This window comes from Theropithecus gelada, unplaced genomic scaffold (genome assembly GCF_003255815.1).
Source record: "Theropithecus gelada isolate Dixy unplaced genomic scaffold, Tgel_1.0 HiC_scaffold_15883, whole genome shotgun sequence".
Taxonomy (NCBI): domain Eukaryota; kingdom Metazoa; phylum Chordata; class Mammalia; order Primates; family Cercopithecidae; genus Theropithecus; species Theropithecus gelada.
In genome coordinates, this window is record NW_020257640.1 from 4285668 (window position 1) to 4304956 (window position 19289).

Below are 19289 nucleotides of genomic sequence, written 5' to 3' on the forward strand. Positions count from 1 at the left end.
CACACTGCCGTTCCCTAGATGCTCAAGGCGTGAGTTTAAGGCAGAGGCTGCTGAGTCTTGGGCAGAAGCAACGGGAGAAGGCCCCAGCCATCCTCTGGTCTCTGGAGCAGAAATATGGGGAGCCTTTGAAGTTGCCACAATTCAGGTGGAAGCCTTTCAGAGTAGCCCTAAGAGGAAGTCATTCATTTTCAAACAAAGGGGAAAATTCCTTAGGACCCCGGTGTTTCTACTGAAACAAGTTTTAGTTATTCCCCAGAGGAGCAGGGACCAGCTGTGTTCCATCTCCACGAGGTTGTGAAGAGAGAAAATGGGCCGCCTGCACTACAGCATGAGAGCCATCAGTTAGACAGAAAGAAGCATGGCGAGACAGGCAAGGCCCTCCAGAGAAAGCCAGGAAGACAGTGAGTGGCTTTCAAAACCGATGTGCTGCGTTCAGAGGCGGGAACATGGACAATATTACTTTCCCAGAAAGTGTCCCAAAACTTTCTCTTTTGTTGGCATGTCGAAAATAGCAAGCCATTGCCTCTTCCCCCAGCCACTGGGTCTGCTGGCAAGAGGTAAATTTGCAGAACTCCCAGAATTAAAGCCAGAGAGGACCCTTGTAACTCATTTTCTCTTCCTTCCCAGCTTCACACAGAACCATACCCAAAAGCTTCCATGGACACAAGAATCTTGCTAGTTTTTAAATACTTTGAATTACCTGGTAGTGGATTTTTTTTTTTTTTTTTTAGCTTCTCTATCCCTTTATAATTTAATTTAATTTAATTTTTTTTTGAGACAGAGTCTTGCTCTGTTGCCAGGCTGGAGTGCAGTGGCATGATCTCTGCTCACTGCAATCTCCTATTCTCTGGTTCAAGTGATTCTCCTGCCTTAGCCTCCCGAGTAGCTGGGATTATAGGCACGTGCCACCACACCCAGCTAATTTTTGTATTTTTAGTAGACATGGGGTTTCACCATGTTGGCCAGGATGGTCTCGATCTCCTGACCTCATGATCTGCCCACCTCAGCCTCCCAAAGTGCTGGGATTACAGGCGTGAGCCACTGTGCCCAGCCTCTATTCCTTAAAAAAAAAAAAAAAAAAAAAGTGAATAAATAGTAGGTGTAATTATGGGGTACATGAGATATTTTGATACAGACATACAATGCATAATAATCACATCAGGGCAAATGGGGTATCCATCACCTCAAGCATTTGTAATTTCATTGTGTGACAAACATTCCAATTATACCTTTTCGTTATTTAAAAATGTACAATAAATTATTGTTGACTGTAATTACCCTGTTGTGCTATAAAATACTGGATCTTATTCATTCTATCTAATTATATTTTTGCACACTTTAACCATCTCTACTTCCCCCTGACTTTCCACTTCCGACTCCCCTCCCCAGCTTCTGGTAACCATCATTCTACTTCCTATCTCCATGAGTTCAGTTGTTTTAATTTCTAGTTCCCACAAGTGAATGAGAACATGTGAAGTTTATCTTTCTGTCCCTGGCTTATTTCACTTAACATAATGTCCTATAGCTCCATCTGTGTTGTTATTATTATTTTTATGCCAGTATCATGCTGCTTTGGTTACTATGCCTCTGTAGTATAACTTGAAGTCAGGTAGTTTGATTTCTCCAGTCCTTTTTGCTCAGGATGGCTTTGGCTATTCTTAGTCTTTTGTGGTTTCATATAAATTTTAGGATTGCTTTTTTTTTTTTTTTTTTTTTTGGAAGAATGTCATTGGTATTTTGAGAGGGATTGCATGAAATCTGTAGATTGCTTTCAGTAGTATGAAAATTTTAGCAATATTGATTCTTCCAATCCTTGAACATCTTTCCACCTTTTTGGTGTCCTCTTCAATTTCTTGCATCAATTTTTAATAGTTTTCATTGCAGGGATTTTTCACTTATTTGATTAATTCCTGAGTGTTTTATTTTATTTGTAGCTATTGTAAATTATATTACTTTCTTGTTTTCTTTTTCAGGTTGTTCACTGTCGGCATATAGTGATGATACTGATTTTTGTACGTTGATTTTGTATCCTGCAACTTTACTGAATTTATCAGTTCTAATAGATTTTTTGGTGGAGTTTTTAGGTTTTTCCAAATATAAGATGATATATCATCTATAAACAAGGATAATTTGACTTCTTCCTTCCTAATGTGGATGCGCTTTTTTTCTTTCTATTTTCTGATTGCTCTCCCAGTACAATGTTGAATGGCAGTGGTGAAAGTGAGCATCCTTGTCTTGTTCCAGATCTTAGTGGAAAGGCATTACATTTTCCCCATTCAGTATACTAATTGTGGGTGTGTCATATATGACTTTTATTGCGTTGAGGTATGTTTCCTCTACACCAAGTTTTTTGAGGGTTTTTATCATGCCGGGATGTTGAAGTTTATCAAATGCTTTTTTAAGCATCAATTGAAATGATTATATGATTTTTGTCCTTCGTTCTGTTGATAGGATGGAGCATATCAATTGATTTGTGTATGTTGAACCATCCTTGCTTCCCTGGGATAAATCCTATTTAGTCATGATGAATAATCTTGTTAATGTGTTGTTGAATTCAGTTTGCTAGTATTTTGTTGAGAGTTTGTGCATCAATGTTTATCAGGGCTATTGACCTGTTGTTTTCTTTTTTTGATGTGTGTTTGTTTGGTTTTGGTATCAGGGTAATACTGGCCTCATAGAATGAGTTTGGAAGTATTTCATCCCCCTCTATTTTTCAGAATAGTTTGAGTAGAATTGGTATTAGTTCTTCTTTAAATGTTTGGTAAAATTCAGCAGTGAGGCTATTGAGTACCAGGCTTTTCTTTGCTGAGAGATTTTTTTTTATTATGGCTTCAGTCTCATTATATGTGATTGGTCTCTTCAGATTTTGGATTTCTTCATGGTTCAGTCTTGGTAGGCTGTGTGTATTTGACTTCTCTATCTCTTAATCTCTTTCCTTTGTGTGAGAGTTTTCCATCCTGTAAATTAGAGTTGGGGGTAGAAAATTTCTCTCGTGGCTGAGACTGAAAGTCTGGTTCTTGCCTTTCCACCATCCATCCTCCCTGTGCGGGCGGGACCCTGAGCCCTCATGCCGTAGCCAAAGTTTGCCTCTACTTTATTCTGGTGTCAGGTCCACAGAAGGAGAGTTCAGGTGAAGGATGTGTATTGTGCGGTTTGGTCCAATCACATGATTTGGGGAGGTGATGATAGGACAGATAATACCAGAGTGTCAATGTGTTCTGTTGCATTAATATTGGGTTCAGGTTTGTGGGTGGGTGGATGCTGAGTAGTTTTCCCAATAATGAACTTGTAGACAGACCAGATAATAAAAGCCTGAGCAAAGTCAGCAATACTTTGTCTTGTGACACCACATTGTTAGCTTTACAGTCAGAGGTAGAATCAGATCCTGGCTGAGTAATCTTGGGCAAGATTCTTATCTTCTCTGAGCCTCAGTTTCCTCATCTTCAAGTGAAGACTGTGAGACCTCACAGGATCGTTGTGAGGATCAAATGAGGAGGGAGAGAGAGTGCACAGGCACAGTGCATGGCACATAATTGGTCCTCAAAAAATATGATTATAAATGTCCTGCAATCTAGAAGGAAATCCAGAGGAAGGAAAAGATATGGATTAAGATTCATGAGGAACATGTGAGTATAGTGGAGTGCTGCACCGTAACAACCACAATAGATCCTCAAATGGCAAATGAATGTATCTCAAAGAGCATATTTCTCCCCAGTTATCCCATTCACAGAGCCTAATGTTGGATCTTGGGTAACAGAGGCGTGCTTGTTATTCTTCATCCATGTATGCCCCCCTAGATGCATCCGCTGCCCTTTTCTGCCCATCATCCCAGGGACACAGTGTATGCTAACGCATACACTGCCTCTCCCTGCTTTCTTGCTCTCTTGCTTCTGTCTGGGTTTGGCCAATTCCAGCCTGGATCCAGCCCTCCAACCCTCATGAGGTTCTGAGAACACTACGCCCTTCAGGCCAAGAATGGCTATAGCTTCCTGCCATTGCTAATCCCTAGGGCCTCAATTTCCTGTGGTGGTTCCTTGAGCCCTAGCCACACTTCTGTGAATTGTCTCTTTATTAAAGTCTCTTTGGAATCCCATCTGAGTGTGCTTTCTTTTTCCTGCTAGGAGACTGAATGAGAGTATGAGTGAAAGCAGGTAGAGTGAATCGAGGGAGACTTCCTGAAGGACAGTGTCTCTTGCCCAGGGTTTTGAAGGAGGACTGCAATAGTTTGGTGGAGACATAACATAGAAGGCTGGTGTTCTTATCTGGGAGACTGGAGTCAAACAAATGCTTGGAAGTCAGCATCCGCATGAACTCTTCATGGGGTATGGTGAAAGTTTTTACCAGCAACATCACTGCAGTCAGAAAGGGAGAGAAAAATGGTGCTAAACACAGAAAACAGCTGTCATTTATTTATGGAGTGCCTACTATGTAACAAGCATTCACAATAGTGTGATGGGTATTATGTTCATGATTTTACAGCTAAGAAATGAGGGCTGTGAAAGTGTAAGCAACTTGTCCAAGGTCACAGTATGTGGTAGAGTTGGGATTTGTAAGTTCTGCTTGGGACCAAAGCAAGGCCGCCCAACTGTTTGGATTTGCCCGAGACTCAGAGGTTTCCCAGGATACGGATCTTTCACTGCTGAGTTTGAGTTCATGGCAGCGTCTATTGAGTGGCAGTAGAGAGTTAATGAAAGTGGGCATCAATAGTCATCCTTGCAGTAAAGAAAGTTCATTTTCCTACTTCAAAAGACCCATTGAAAGAGATTGGTAAGAGTGGAAGTCCATGAGAGAGATAGAGAGAAGGAGAACAGGAACTATAGACTCTCAATCATTCTGTACAGCAGCAAAAGGGTGGCATAGTCAATCCAAAAAGCAAACACTTCAACAGTATTCCCATTTGTCTTTGGAATGTGACATCATTCTTCCCTCTGACAGACTTACCTCTGTAATTCTCTTTTGGCTCCAACTAGTAATAAATGCATTCTTCAAGCACAGGGAACCATGCATACAGGAGAGCAGAGAAGAGAAAAGATGGTGTCCAGATTCTCTGGACAGTGAAAGAGAGTGATGCCTCAAGATGAGCAGAACCCAGCTTCAGCAGTCTTTGAAGTCTAAAAATTATCTTTTTTATTTGTGACTAATAACTCCCAGTTTCATTAACTGCGCTGCCACCAAACAGACCCTGCCATGCACTCAAAGTCAACAGGCAAGGGTGCAATGGATGGTGTTGTCTGTGCAGCTCTAGGGTATTCCAGACCCAGCAAATCTCCAGTAACAGCAACAGCAATGAAGCTGCCACTTATGGAGTTCCTGATGCCTTTGCTTCAGATATTTCATAGACATTTTAAATGCTTAGAACTGAACAACCTTTCAGAGTAGGTGATATTAATCTCATTTTCAAGATGAGAAAACTGAGGAAGAAAGAAGTTAAAAAAGTTCTCCAGGGACCTCTGGTGTAAAATGGCAGATCTGGGTTTCACAGTGACTTCCTCTGGTATCTAAGCCTGGACCAGGGTACAGCTGCAAAGGCACTGGGTGCCCACCACTCTGATGATGGTTAGTTGCATTCAGTAAACATGCATGGGGCCCTGGCATGGTCCACCACCAGGAGGTGGGTTCACCGAGTTGTTCTTGAAGAATGCAGGCGGGTTTTCAAATGTTCCCTTCCACTTCCCTGATAACTGCTGAACGTTTCTCCAACTTCTGTGTATTTGCACATGCTATGCCCACTGCTGTGATGCCTTTCTGTCATTTGACCATTTGGGTAGCCTCTCCCCATTGTTCAAGACCCGGCTTTAGCTGAGTGTGGTAGGCCCGCCTCAGCTGCAGTGGATTTTCCAGCACACACTCCTGTGAACCATTCCTGTGGACTCAGTGGGATGCTTTCTCTATTTTGGTGCAGTTTGTACCAGTCAGTGCTAAGACTAGGTGCTACTCTCAGCGTGCTCCTCATTAAAGGTAGTGATATAGGAGAAAAGAGAGACAGAGGAACCACTGGAGTTTGCACAGGCATGGCTGCATCTCATTTTATCAGTCTCCTGAGGTTTCATTAAAGGGACCTTATGGGCAAGGAGAGTTTAGATTCAAGCTTAGCTAGGGAAAGTCTTTTACACAAGATATCTTCTCTGAAGAAGGATTCGAGCTCTATGAATAAGGATAGTCAAATCTGCAGTGAACAGTTGATTAACAAATCATTTCTGTTCAGCTCAAAGTGGGCCATTTGCTGGTTTAGGGTGGAGTTTCTCCCGCAGTGAGTGAAGTTGGCATGCTGGAGCAGGGTGGGAGGAGTTGGAAGGCAGGACACCTGCCACATGCTGCCACTTACCAGCTGAGCCAGTCCCTGGGCTTCAGCATCTCTAGGATAGCAATGGTGAGAAGTCCCTGCCAGCCTTCCCTGTAGAGCTGCTACAGATTGAGTGAGGCTCACACATAGTTTTCAAGTGTAAATGAACACATTCTCACTTTAGTGGTTAAAATGGAAGCTGAAGAACGAACTTGGGCAAATCATTTTGCTTCAAATGCTTCTGTTTTGCAATATAAGAAAGGGCCAGTGGCAACACAATTCACAAAGCTGCTCATTGTTCTTTCTAGATCACAGACACCCCTTGGTGCCAAGTTCATACTTTTTGAGTTATGTCCCGGGTAAGAACCAAGCCCCAGCCAGGAATATTGTAAACCACGGAACCACTGAAGCTGTGTAATGAATCCTATAAGTTTCAACTTCAGTTACATGAGTTATGTTAGGTGTTTGTTACCCTCGGTATCTTGATCAGGAATATTCCCTTGTGAAAGTACTGCTTGGGTTTGACTTGCTTATGTCAGCAATGTAAATATGACTTAATTGATTAATAGGCATTAATGACTAGTAATTATGGCATAACCTGTTAGCTGGAAATAACTCACAAAACAAGCACATTGTTATTTAGCCTGTAAGTGGAGGGACAGCCTTGCTTCTGCTGGTTGTTCTCCTGGCCTTTGGGCACAGTCCCATTGGAGAGTCAGTTGCCTTTTGCAATGTGGGTTGTAAATAAAATAAAATACACATATTAATATATTACTTAGCATCCATTTACTGCCCCTTCCTCCACTGAGAAAACTGAGCTTTGTCAATATGAAATTAGCCCTTAATCTCTTATCTGAAGGTCATCTACAGAGGAGAAAGCCCTCTCCTGAGGTTGGTGTAGGTAATCTACTTCAGGAGGCTTCACTGTCTGTAAAATTCTGGGCTTCTATTGCATTCATCCTTCTTTGATTATCGAAAACTTTCCTCTGCAGCTAACACTCAGGAACAATGTAATAAGTAACTTCCAATTAAAGTTTTCCATATGTGGCAAAAATTGTAATGAATGAATAAGTAAAGACCACATAATGAAAGCCTATTAGCCAAGTGAATATACTCTTTTAAGTCAAATTTCTATACCACTTTTGTATTATCTCCCATCAGAAGAGAACGTGCAATTACCAATTTTATCTTATCTCAGCTTATTATTAAAGAGTAGTAAAGGAAACTTCATTCCAGGAGCCATAATGTGATTTTTGATTAATAGGGGGTTCTTATGTGACAAGAATATTTCTCTTAGGCAAAGTATGCACATGGATTCCCGCCTGAGCTGGCTTGGAAGCTACATCTCCGGTGGAACGACTGTTCAACAATAGAACATATGTTCTACATGGGAGGTCAGATTCTTAATGTACTCCAAAGCACCAGAAGGGTAGGAAGAAGTTGACTTGGACTTTGTGGACACATATTTTTATTTAGTTCGTTCCATTTATATCAAATGTGACATTGATTTGCGTGTAATAGGTGAGATGAGCAGCCCAAAGCTTAGGTCTTCCAGCCTCTGCTGGAAGGAAGTCTTAGACTTTCAGGTCCTCTCTTTGTCTGCTCCAGTCTCTGGTGGGAGTCTCAGCATATTCTGGACACACAACGGATACCTGTGATTCAGGAGACCCAAACATCAGCACTCTCTGCCACCCAGCTGCACACGGGGAATGGTTTGAATTTGCATTCCAATCCCTCAAGCCAACTTTTCTCGGAGAGCTGTTCTAAGGAAGGTTACGTGTGATCTTGCTCCTTGGCTGTGGGTGACCTGTGTTAATGCCTCCAACCTGGGGAAATGTTAGGTAGTGGACAAGGAGGGAGCTACTAAGGTTGACCTGTAGTTAGTAGTCTCTTCTCAGGGTGAGAAGATAGCACTTTGATGAGCTGCTAGGGTGGAATTTAGTTCTGTAAGGAAAATCCATTTTCTATCATTTAGATCATTCAAAAGCCTACGATAGCACATGCCCCTTGATCAGAAAATTTCCTTCTAGAATTTTATCATACAGGAAGTAATTGGGCAAGCATGAAAAGTATCTGTATAAGGATGTTCCTTGATGCACTGTTTACAACAGCAAAAAATTGGAATGAACTAATAATAGTGGGGAGAGGAGGCTGCTGGCTAAATACTCCACGGTATATCTCAACCAGGCATTCTGTCCATCCCATCAAAGACAATGCCACAGAAGATTATCTCATATCATAGAAAAATGGTTATGATAGGGTGAGTGGAAAATCAGGTTACAAAATAAAATATGCCATATGATTCTATTTTAGAAAAAAAAAAAAAGACTTAGGGCTATATACCAAAATAATAAACATCGATTTTTATAGGGTAGCCAGATTATCGGTTGCTTTAGGTTCTTTCTTTCTCTTTTGCTTATTTCTATATTGTCATTTTTAAAAATAGTCAATATGGAGTACACATGTAATTTTTAAAAAGCAATACAATGTTATTGTGTGAAGTCCTTTTAAATGGAACCTTTAGAACATCAAAGCTCCCAGTGGCAGGGCAGCCAGGCTTGCCTCCTGGCAGAGCTGGGGCTAGCTTGGGAAGTGGGATTTTGGGGGTCCCAGGCCCTTTCTGAATCACTGCTCACTGCTTCCCAGTGCTCTGCTCAGCACGCTTTTCCCGGCTGACAGGCAGGTGCCCTGTCGGGCAGAGAAACACCTCTCACTGCTGTTTTTAGTCACTACCCCTGGTGGGACACAGGGCCTATGGGTCATCTGGCTGCCCGAGTCACCCCTGTGGTCAGGGTAATTCATGTCTGGGACAGGATATGATGGGAAGCGCAGACAGATAATGTGAGAAGAAGGGTCTGTGAGGAGGCAGAGCAGGGCAAAGAGAGCCTCAGAGCCTGAGGGGCGGGCATGAGGACGGCTGGGCTTCTTCCCAACTTTGCCACGCAATTTAGTGTCTTCCAGAAACAGAAGATGCCATGGCCGCAAAAGGGAAAAGGCCTGGCTCCTGCCCTGGGTGGCACCATCCACCGCCCACTGCAGACCAGGGCTTGGAGGAGGAGGGATAAATGCAGCTGGCTCCGAGGGGGCAGGGTAATTGGCTTCTTCCTCAGGAGCTTTCCTTTTTAAGGCAGCCGGCTATAACTGGAAGGCCACAAACGCTGGCCGGAGAAGATAAAGCCACCGAAGAGAGAGTGGTTTTGGTTCCTGGTGTTGGCCTTTGTCATTAGCCCCCCAGGCTGTGGTTTGGCCAGACCTGGCTTTCTTAAACCCTGCTGGGCACAGCATAAGACACTGCCCAGCGCAGAACTACCTGTAGCTCCTCTTAGCCTGACCTCTGCAGCCTGAGATACCTTCTCTTGGCAACTGATCCCAGCTGACCTCCCCAGCCTTGCCCACTCTCCCTGTCTCTCCCTGCCCCCACTCCCAGTTACTTGGAATTTAGCCTCATCCTCTGACATATCTTCTGCTGATGCTGAGGCTTTAGGTACATGCTGTTCCCCTTGGCTGGACGCTCCTCCTCCTCCTCCTCCTCCTCCACATGCTGGGCCCTTATTCATCCTTCAAGAACCAGTCAGAATTTCCTATCAGAAAGGCATCCCCGGTTCACTTCATCCTGTGGAAATCATTTCTCTGTATTTCTTTTTTTTCTTTCTTTCTTTCTTTCTTTTTTTTAAACAGAGTTTCACTCTGTCTCCCAGGCTGGAATGCAGTGGTGCGATCTCTGGCTCACTGCAACCTCTGCCTCCCGGGTTCCAGCGATTCTCCTGCCTCAGCCTCCTGAGTAGCTGGGACTACAGATGCCTGACACCATGCCTGGCTAATTTTTGTATTTTTTGGTAGAGACAAGGTTTCACCATGTTGGCCAGGCTGGTCTTGAACTCCTGGCCTCAGGTGATCCACCCCCCTCGGCCTCCCAAAGTGCTGGGATTACAGGCATGAGCCACCGTGCCCGGTCTTCTCTGTGTTTCTTAAAGGACCAGATAATTAGCCACAAGAAGGAGGAACTGAGGAGGTCAACATTTTGAGATATTTTTCCTTGAGATTCCAGGCTGTGTATGAATCCCAAATAAAAGCCTCAGCCCTACGAATTGTTATTTTACCTTTTTTGGGGTAATAAAATTTTTATTTTATTTTTAAATGGTTACTATATTCACACAGTCCCAAAATATAATGTAAATATAAACTAATCAAAGGTAGTATTCAGCAGGAAGTCCACCTTCCACCATATACCCCAGAGCTGTCCCTCCCATTCTCTTACCCACAGACAACCAAGGTTACCAGTTTCTTGTGAATGCTTCTGGGCACATGAAAGCCAGCACCACACCACATACAGATTGCTCCAGCTTTTAGACAAGCTGGGCCATACTGTTTGCCCTATACTGCATTTTGCTCCCTCCATATCAGTCCATAAAGGTTCTTTTTTTTTTTTTACTTTGTTTTTCTTATCACTTCTATGCTTCCTTTCAATTGGGGTATCATAGTTTCTTTAACCCATCATCTATTGGTGGGTATTTAGGTAGTTTCCAGTCTTTTGCTCCTGCAAACTGTGCTGCAATAAATAACAATCTGTGCAGTTATTTCCCAGAACTATGCGCGTGTGAGTGGGTTTTAGGATAGATTCCTAGAAGTGGAATTCCTGGGTCAAAAGCACATGCATTTTAAATTTAGATAGCTATTGCCACACTGCGCTTCATGAGAGCTGTGATCATTTATCCTCGCCACAGCACTACTGGACATGGTTAGTATCCATTTTTGACCACTGTGTGTAAGCTACACAGAGTGGCGGCAGGCCGGAGTTTGCCCAAAGGGTGCCAGTTAGTAAATTCTATTCCAGTTTCTGCTGAAACTTGTAGCAAACAAATGGTTTTGTTCTCAGCATCCCTACCTTCAGGAAACTGCCTCAGACTTCTTGTTGGTGTACCCCTCCCTTCCCACCAGAGGTGGGCACGAGGCCAGTCCTGACCACAGAGATGATTGGTTTAGGGCTGGGCATGTGAGCTAAGCTAGAGTAGTCAGAGACCTTCCTACGACTTTTACTGGGTCCCTTGCGAGATTAATCACCCTTGCTCTACCATCACAAGCCATAGGGAAAATGTGGGTTTGAAGCTTCCAGCGGCAGATTGGGCCTTATTGGCAGAAAACTTCCCTGAAAGGGCTGCAAGGCAAGTCCAACAGGCCAAATCCTAGTCCCATCCTCTAGTCCCTAGATCCCTAGGATCCAGCATGGCCTGAAGCTAATTTACTCTGGGCTTCCAGATTCTGTGATATGATACATTTCCTTTGGGGCTTAATTTGGGTCTGTGCAACTGAAGAAATCCTGACTAATAGAGCGCTTTACATGCATGATTTCTTTCAATTCTGATAACAACCTTATAAGACAGGATTTCATTTTCATTTCAGAGATGAGGGAACACTCAATGAGTCTAAGAAAATTTCCAAAGCTCACAAAATCAGGAGCAGAGCTGGATTAGATTCAGGCTGTCTAGCTCTAACACCCATGCTTTCATCGTGTTTCTGCACTGCTTCCAATACCACCAACTTGTTTGGTCAAATGCATTCTTTTTGCTCCCTTTATGTTCTGACTTCTGCTCATACCCATGTATTCAAGTCATACTTTTGTTGCTACAAGGTGCAGGTTCAAGAAGTCTGCCTGTTGGAGGGGGTTGGGAGAGAAGTCCATGTTGCATAAGGGAGGCCAGCTGGCAAGATGTGGCAGGAGAGGATGTCCCACAGTCTCCACTTGAGGGAGGGGCAGATGGAGATGCAACCTGGGAAGGGTTGTGGGCACAGAACTATTGATGAGCCTGTCCCATTACTGCCAATTCCAGCTCAGGCCCTCCTCTTGTTACCTCAGGGAAAGTCATCCCCAAACACACTGCACAGCAACAGGTTTTCTGTCTGCAGGAGCCATTCCAGTCACAAAGGAAATGGAGTTGGACAGACCTGTTTTGACCCCATCATGTGTTTTAAAATATAGTGTGTTAATAGAAGAGTTCAGGTGCGATAAAGCCAACAGGTTAGGAGACTGCTGCCATTCAAAAGACAGCTTGTTACAGTTTCCAAGAGGAGTGGGCATGGGATGCTACACAGGGCCACGTGGGGATTGGTCAGGAGGCTGAAGGGCAGGTGAGAGCCATGAGTAAGAGCCTTTACTGTGGTTCCTGCAAGAAGTAATGGGAAACACAGGGTAAGCAGGGTTGGCATGGGTTAGCTTGAATAATTCAACCAGCTGTGGAGCATAGGGGCCATCCTGGATGCCTGGTACTGGGCCCTGGGGTGACTGGGGCAGGGGATGGTCACCAAGGGTGTGAGAGCTGATAGGAGGTTGCTGGGGTGTGGCTTTGGATTGGTTGGTGTGTATCTAAAACGTATACTTGAAGGAGCGCTGTTTATGCTCTCTAGGAATCGACTAACCCTTAGAGGGCTGTCCCTCCAGGATCAGCAAGTCCGCAGATATCAAAGCATCAGAATACAGAAAATAAGAGACGTGATGAACACACCATGTTACCTGAAATAGGGCTGTGGATGGTGGCTTGGTCAGCTAAAAAACAGTGTCCATCCTAGTATGTGCCATTTTGGTCCCACAATTCTAATTTTATGAGGAAATAGTTCAGCAAATGATTAGTAATGTGTATATAAGGATATTTATCAACACAGTGTTTATAATAGAAAAGAAAATAAAACCCCTACACGTTCAACAGTGGACATGTGGTTAAATAATTGACCTTTTATTCCATATGATGAATCATCACATAGTAATTGAGAGTATTGATGTAGAGGCCTATTGATTGATATGAATACATGGTCAGAATACGTTATTGAAAGAAAAAAAGGGTTATAGTGAATAAATATGTATAACCCTGATTTTGTTTAAAAATATATGCATGTTATTTATCTAAATGTTCACATTTTCTTTACAGGAAGTATCTTTCTTTTTAATCTGTATTTTCTACTCTATTATACAACAAATTTTTATTACTTGTGTAATATGTAAGATATGTTTAATAATAAAAAAAATCTAAAATATATTCACTCTGTCTGCCTGAGTTTGGCGTTCCCAGTTTTCTTCCAGTGAGCCCCAGGGGCCACACCAGTGCCTGAGGGATGTCTGGGCTTAGAGCAATGGGCGGGGCCTCCTATGACCCTCCCTATTCCACTTCTGTTGTCTTTTCGTCTTTCCATCATCCGTTTTTCATCTCTCTATATAGCAAGACAGTCCCAGATTATGAAGCATTCACTTGCACAAATTCCACCTTATGAAAATAGTTCCATGCAGGAAAGAAACAACATCTACACAAATTCACACTTTTCCCCTGTTGATCTCTGGGACACTGTGAATTCTCAGAGGATCTGCTCATGTTTCCTCCATCTACCCTGTGTTTCACCCTTTTATCATGTTCTGGTCATGACTGGAAAACCACCATCCAAGCCAGCACTGGAAGTTTGTTCGATGTTCACGGAAGGAAAAGGACAGTGTATTCAGTGCAAACTTTGTGATTCCTTGGATTTAAGAGATAAAAGTGGTGGTGTGGCTGCTACTGCTGATATGAAATCGATAGAAATGTATTCTGAAGCACTTCTATTAGGTCCAACAGAATAAAATTGCCACCCTACTACCATTTTTGACCTACAAAATGATGATTTATATAAGCTAGGCAAGGCCTCTATGAACTGAATAATGAAATAAGTCAGAGAACGTCTGTTTGGGACTTTTGCACAATATTTTGTTTGAAGAAGGTTCTGAGGCTCAAAAATGTATGAAACTTGGGCCGGGCGCGGTGGCTCAAGCCTGTAATCCCAGCACTTTGGGAGGCCGAGACGGGTGGATCACGAGGTCAGGAGATCGAGACCATCCTGGCTAACACGATGAAACCCCGTCTCTACTAAAAAATACAAAAAACTAGCCGGGCGAGGTGGCGGGCGCCTGTAGTCCCAGTTACTTGGGAGGCTGAGGCAGGAGAATGGCATAAACCCGGGAGGCAGAGCTTGCAGTGAGCTGAGATCAGGCCACTGCACTCCAGCCCGGGCGACAGAGCGAGACTCCGTCTCAAAAAAAAAAAAAAAAAAAAAATGTATGAAACACACTGGAATAGGACAACTTCGTGGGTTTTTTATATTTAAAATATTGTCCCCTCCTTCACCCCTGCACCTGACTCACACTCCCTGGTGGCCTATCCTCACTCATATCAGTACAGGGGAAGGTGCTCAAGACCCATCCCTGGCCTTCTGGAAATGGCTGTGGGTCCTCACCACCTGCCAGATCCCAGAGCTCAACAATCAGCTCCCTAATTTCAACCTTGACCCTCGTTTCAGGCTCCCCAAACTAGTTGTTCTTCTACCTTCTCTTGGACATCTGGACCAAACCCTGCCCTTTTATAAGCTGTGGTCATGTCGCTCCTTTGACCCAGTGTATGTGGAATGAAGCCACCCTACAGATTCAGTTCAAATATGTCCTTATGGAATGCCAACCCCGTTTTGGTCACACAGCTCTTCCCCACCTGCTTCCAGGGAGGAGGCAGATACAAATAGATTCACAGTGCTGGGGCTCTGGGAACTGCTGCCTAGTCATGGGCCAGCTAGGGCTCAATGTGACTATGCTCAGGAGGTTTCCAGCAATCTTTATCATCCTTACCATCAGCATCATCATGCTCTGTCTTGAAGGAGACAGAAGAGGTGTAGGTATGAAGACAGTGTAATGAAGAACTAGAAGAAAGTCCCCCAGGTAGAAGCCCAAGGGTTATCCAAGGATGAAATCACCCACCAAGCAACATGTTGGTTTATGAAGGAGCCTCCGTACAAACCAACTCCAAAGCCTGGGGAAGCAGCACCTGCCACCAGCCTGGACACCTAGAACCACTGGAAGAGGAAGAGGTGGAGGGAAACACAGAGGTTGGGATGTCCAAGTGTTAGAATGAAAGAGGCTAAGACAGAGGTGCCAGGGGGGTGATGAGGAAAGAATGTGAGTCTCAAAGAGAATGGAGATTGTAAGAAAGAGAAGGGGAGTGATGATGTTAGCAAGGAAGGGGGGAAACAGATTTGGGGAAGAGAAAGCTTTGTGCTGTGGATTTTCAGAGGTGCCTGCAGAGGTAGGTGACTCCCTCACTTGCATGCTTTGCGAGACCTGCCCAGGCAGATCCTGCCTCCTCCTGGAAGGCTCTGCGGGAAAAGCTGTGCTGTGATTAAGATCTTTTAATTAAGAAAGGCGTTTGCACAGGATGCAACAAGAGGCTGATGGAGAGTTTGCTCAAATTGGATTTTTTTTGGGTTAACTAGAAAAATAATAAGAGGAACTCTGCTTTGTGTAAGTAATAGGGATATGTCATTTTGAAGGGTGCCACGTGAGTTACCTGTGAATGAATTCATCTGCTCATTCATTCATTCATTCCCTGTTCATATTTAGTATCACTACTACTCTAACCCCTGAAAAATAAACATTTATTAAATACTTACTATATGCCAGGCATTGTGCTCATTGCTTTACATGAATTATCTCCTTCATTCCATACAATAACCCCACAAGACACATGTTGTTACTCTTTCTTTTCTATAGATGAGAAAACCTCAGGCCTATTTGTATGGAAGGCATCTCCTCCTCCCTTGTAAAGAAAGCTAATCAGGAGAGGAGAAACAAAATGAGCCCCAAATTTCCTTCCTTTTAAAACTATTTCTCTCTCTCTCCTTTATTTTCTAAGGCCTTCAGGATGTCCTTTCTGACTGTGCACATCTGTCTCAAACTCCTGCCTTAGTTGTCCCCAGGGACAAATTGTAGAATGTACAGAGGTCCCACAATGGCTGACTTTCAGGTCCTGAACCTGGACAGGTGAGAAGGTACTCACATTGGTCACCTCATCTCTTCTTTCCTTTAGTGTCCATGCAGCCCTGGATCTGTAGACACAAAAGACAGTCCCTAAGCACTAGGACTGAAACTGAGTCAAAGTTCTGGCCTCTCCCACAAATGTCCATGGTGCTGACTTTGTTCTTATAACTGACTTTTTGCTTTGTTCTCTCCACTGTGGTTCTGAGTGGCAAAGTGGCCTTGTTCCTTGTCCCAAGTCACCTAATACTATCCAGGATTGACCCAAGGACAGTTTCTGAGCTAAACACTCTTTGACTGGAAACCCATCTATCTGTCTCTACCCTAGAACAAATTCCCTGACTTTGTCTTCCTCTGGTCTACAGTCAGAAGGTCGGACCTTGCAGCAAGACCCATTCCCTGTGTCCTGTGTGCAGTCCAGCATCTCTTGCTTTGGGAAAATGCTTTGATATGATTTGGCTGTGTCCCCACCCAAATCTCATCTTGAATTGTATCTCCCATAATTCCCACATGTCATGAGAGGGACCCAGTGGGAGATAATTGAATCATGGGGGTGGGTCTTTCCCATGTTGTTCTCATGATAGTGAATATGTCTCATGAGATCTGATGGTTTTATAAAGGGGAGTTCCCCTGCACACACTCTTTTGCTCTCTGCCATGTAAGACATGACTTTGATCCTCATTGACCTTCCACCATGATTGTGAGGCCTCCCCAGTCATGTGGAACTGTGAGTCAATGAAATCTCTTTCCTTTATAAATTACCCAGTCTCAAGTATGTCTTTATTAGCAGCAGCACGAGAACAGACTAATACAGTAAATTGGTACTGGCAGAGTGAGGTGCTGTGGTAAAGATACCAAAAAATGTGGCACTGACGTTGGAACTAGGTAACAGGCAGAGGTTGGAACAGTTTGGAGGGCTCAGAAGAAGATAGGAAAATGTAGGAAAGTTTGAAACTTCCTGGAGACTTGTTGAATGGCTTTGACCAAAATGTTGATAGTCATATAGACAATAAAGTCTAGGCTGACGTGGTCTTAGATGGAGATGAGGAACTTGGGGACTGGAGCAAAGGTGATTCTTGCTGTGCTTTAGCAAAGACACTGGTGGGTTTTTGCCCCTGCACTAGAGATCTGTGGAACTTTGATGTTTAGAGAGATGGTTCGGGGTATCTGGTGGAAGAAATTTCTAAGCAGCAAAGCATTCAATAGGAAGCAGAGCATAAATGTTTGGAAAATTTGCATTCTGACCATGAGGTAGAAAAGAAAAACCCATTTTCTGGGGAGAAATTCAAGCCAGCTGCAGAAATTTGCATAAGTAACAAGGAACAGAACATTAATCACCAAGACAAGGGGAAAAATGTCTCCAGGGCTGTCAGAGACCTTCATGGTAGCCCCTCCCATCACAGGCCTGGAGGCCTAGGAGGAACAAATGGTTTCATGGGCTAGGCCCCCCTGCTGTGTGCAAATTAGGGACTTGGTACCTTGCATGTCCCAGCTGCTCCAGCTGTGGCTAAAAGGGGCCAAGGTAGAGCTCAGACCATGGTTTCAGAGGGTGCAAGCCCCAAACCTTGGTAGTTTTCACATGGTATTGAGCCTGTAGGTGCACTGAAGTAAAAAATTGAGGTTTGGAAACTTCTAGATTTCAGAGGATGTATGGAAATGCTTGGATGCCCAGGCAGAAGTTTGCTGCAGGGACAGGGCCCTCATGGAGAACCTCTGCTAAGGTAGTGCAGAAGGGAAATGTTGGGTGCAAGATCCCACACAGAGTTCCTGCTGGGGCACCACCTAATGGAGCTGTGGGAAGACGGCCACTGTCCTCTAGACTCCAGAGTGGTAGATCCACTGACAACTTGGACCATGCACCTGGAAAAGCTGAAGACACTCAATGCCAGCCCAGGAAAGCAACTGGGAGGGGGATTATACCCTGCAAAGCCACAGAGGCAGAGCTGCCCAAGGTTATGGGAGACCACCTCTTGCATCAGAGTACCCTGGATGTGAGAGATGGAGTCAAAGGAGAACATTTTGGAGCTTTAAAATTTGACTGCCCCACTGGATTTCAGACTTGCATGGGGCCTGTAGCTCCTTCATTTTGGTCAATTTCTCCCATTTGGAATGGGTGTGTTTACCCAATGCCTCTACCCACATACTATCTAGAAAACAACTAATTTGCTTTTGATTTTACAGGCTCATAGGCAGAAGAGACTTGCCTTGTCTCAGATGAGACTTCGGTCTGTGGACTTTTGAGTTAATGTTGAAATGAGTTAAGACTTTGGAGGATTGTTGGGAAGGCATGATTGGTGTTGAAATGTGAGGACATGAGATTTGAGAGGGGCCAAGGGCAGAATGATATGGTTTGGCTGTGTCCCCACCCAAATCTCATCTTGCGTGGTAGCTCCCATAATTCCCATGTGTCATGGGGGGGACCTGGTGGGAGGTAATTGAATCATGGGGATAGGTCTTTCCCATGTTGTTCTTGTGATAGTGATTAAGTCTCATGAAATCTGATTGTTTTATGGGGGGTGGTTCCCCTGCACACACTCTCTTGCCCTCTGCCATGTAAGATGTGACTTTTCTCCTCATTCACCTTCCACCATGATTGTTAGGCCTCCCCAGCCATGTGGAACTGTGAGTCAATTAAACCTCTGTCCGTCATAAATTACCCAGGCTTGAGTATGTCTTTATTAGCAGCAGCATGAGAACAGACTAATACACCCTTCTTCCACTGTTTCACAATATTCCTGTTCTGTTGGTGGGTTTTGGGTTGGGTAGGCTCTGGCCACCACTCCCTTACTTCCCACTCCCTAACCATGGCCCAGGCTGGCCCAAGGACTGCATCTTTTTGGCCTAGTGATGGGTTTGGAAAGAGCACATGACCCAAGCTAGGCCAGAGTCCTCCTGGGGCTTTATGACAGTCCTGGTAGGAATGGGAATGGTTCTCTCTAGTACCACGAGAGTTGCAGCAGCACAGAGAGCCTTTATGAGAGAAAAGCCAGGCCAGCTAAGCACTCTGAGAGAGGTCAAGTCCTGAATACAGCATTTTGACCTATAGGTACCACTGTACCTGAAGCAAGTATGCCCTTTGGACTTTTCAGTTTTGTCTTACTTTGCTTAAATAAGTCTGAATTTAGTCTTTGACACTTGCAGCTGAAAGAGTCTTCTTGTCTGTTTCACTGGTTTTTTTGTTTGTTTGTTCAT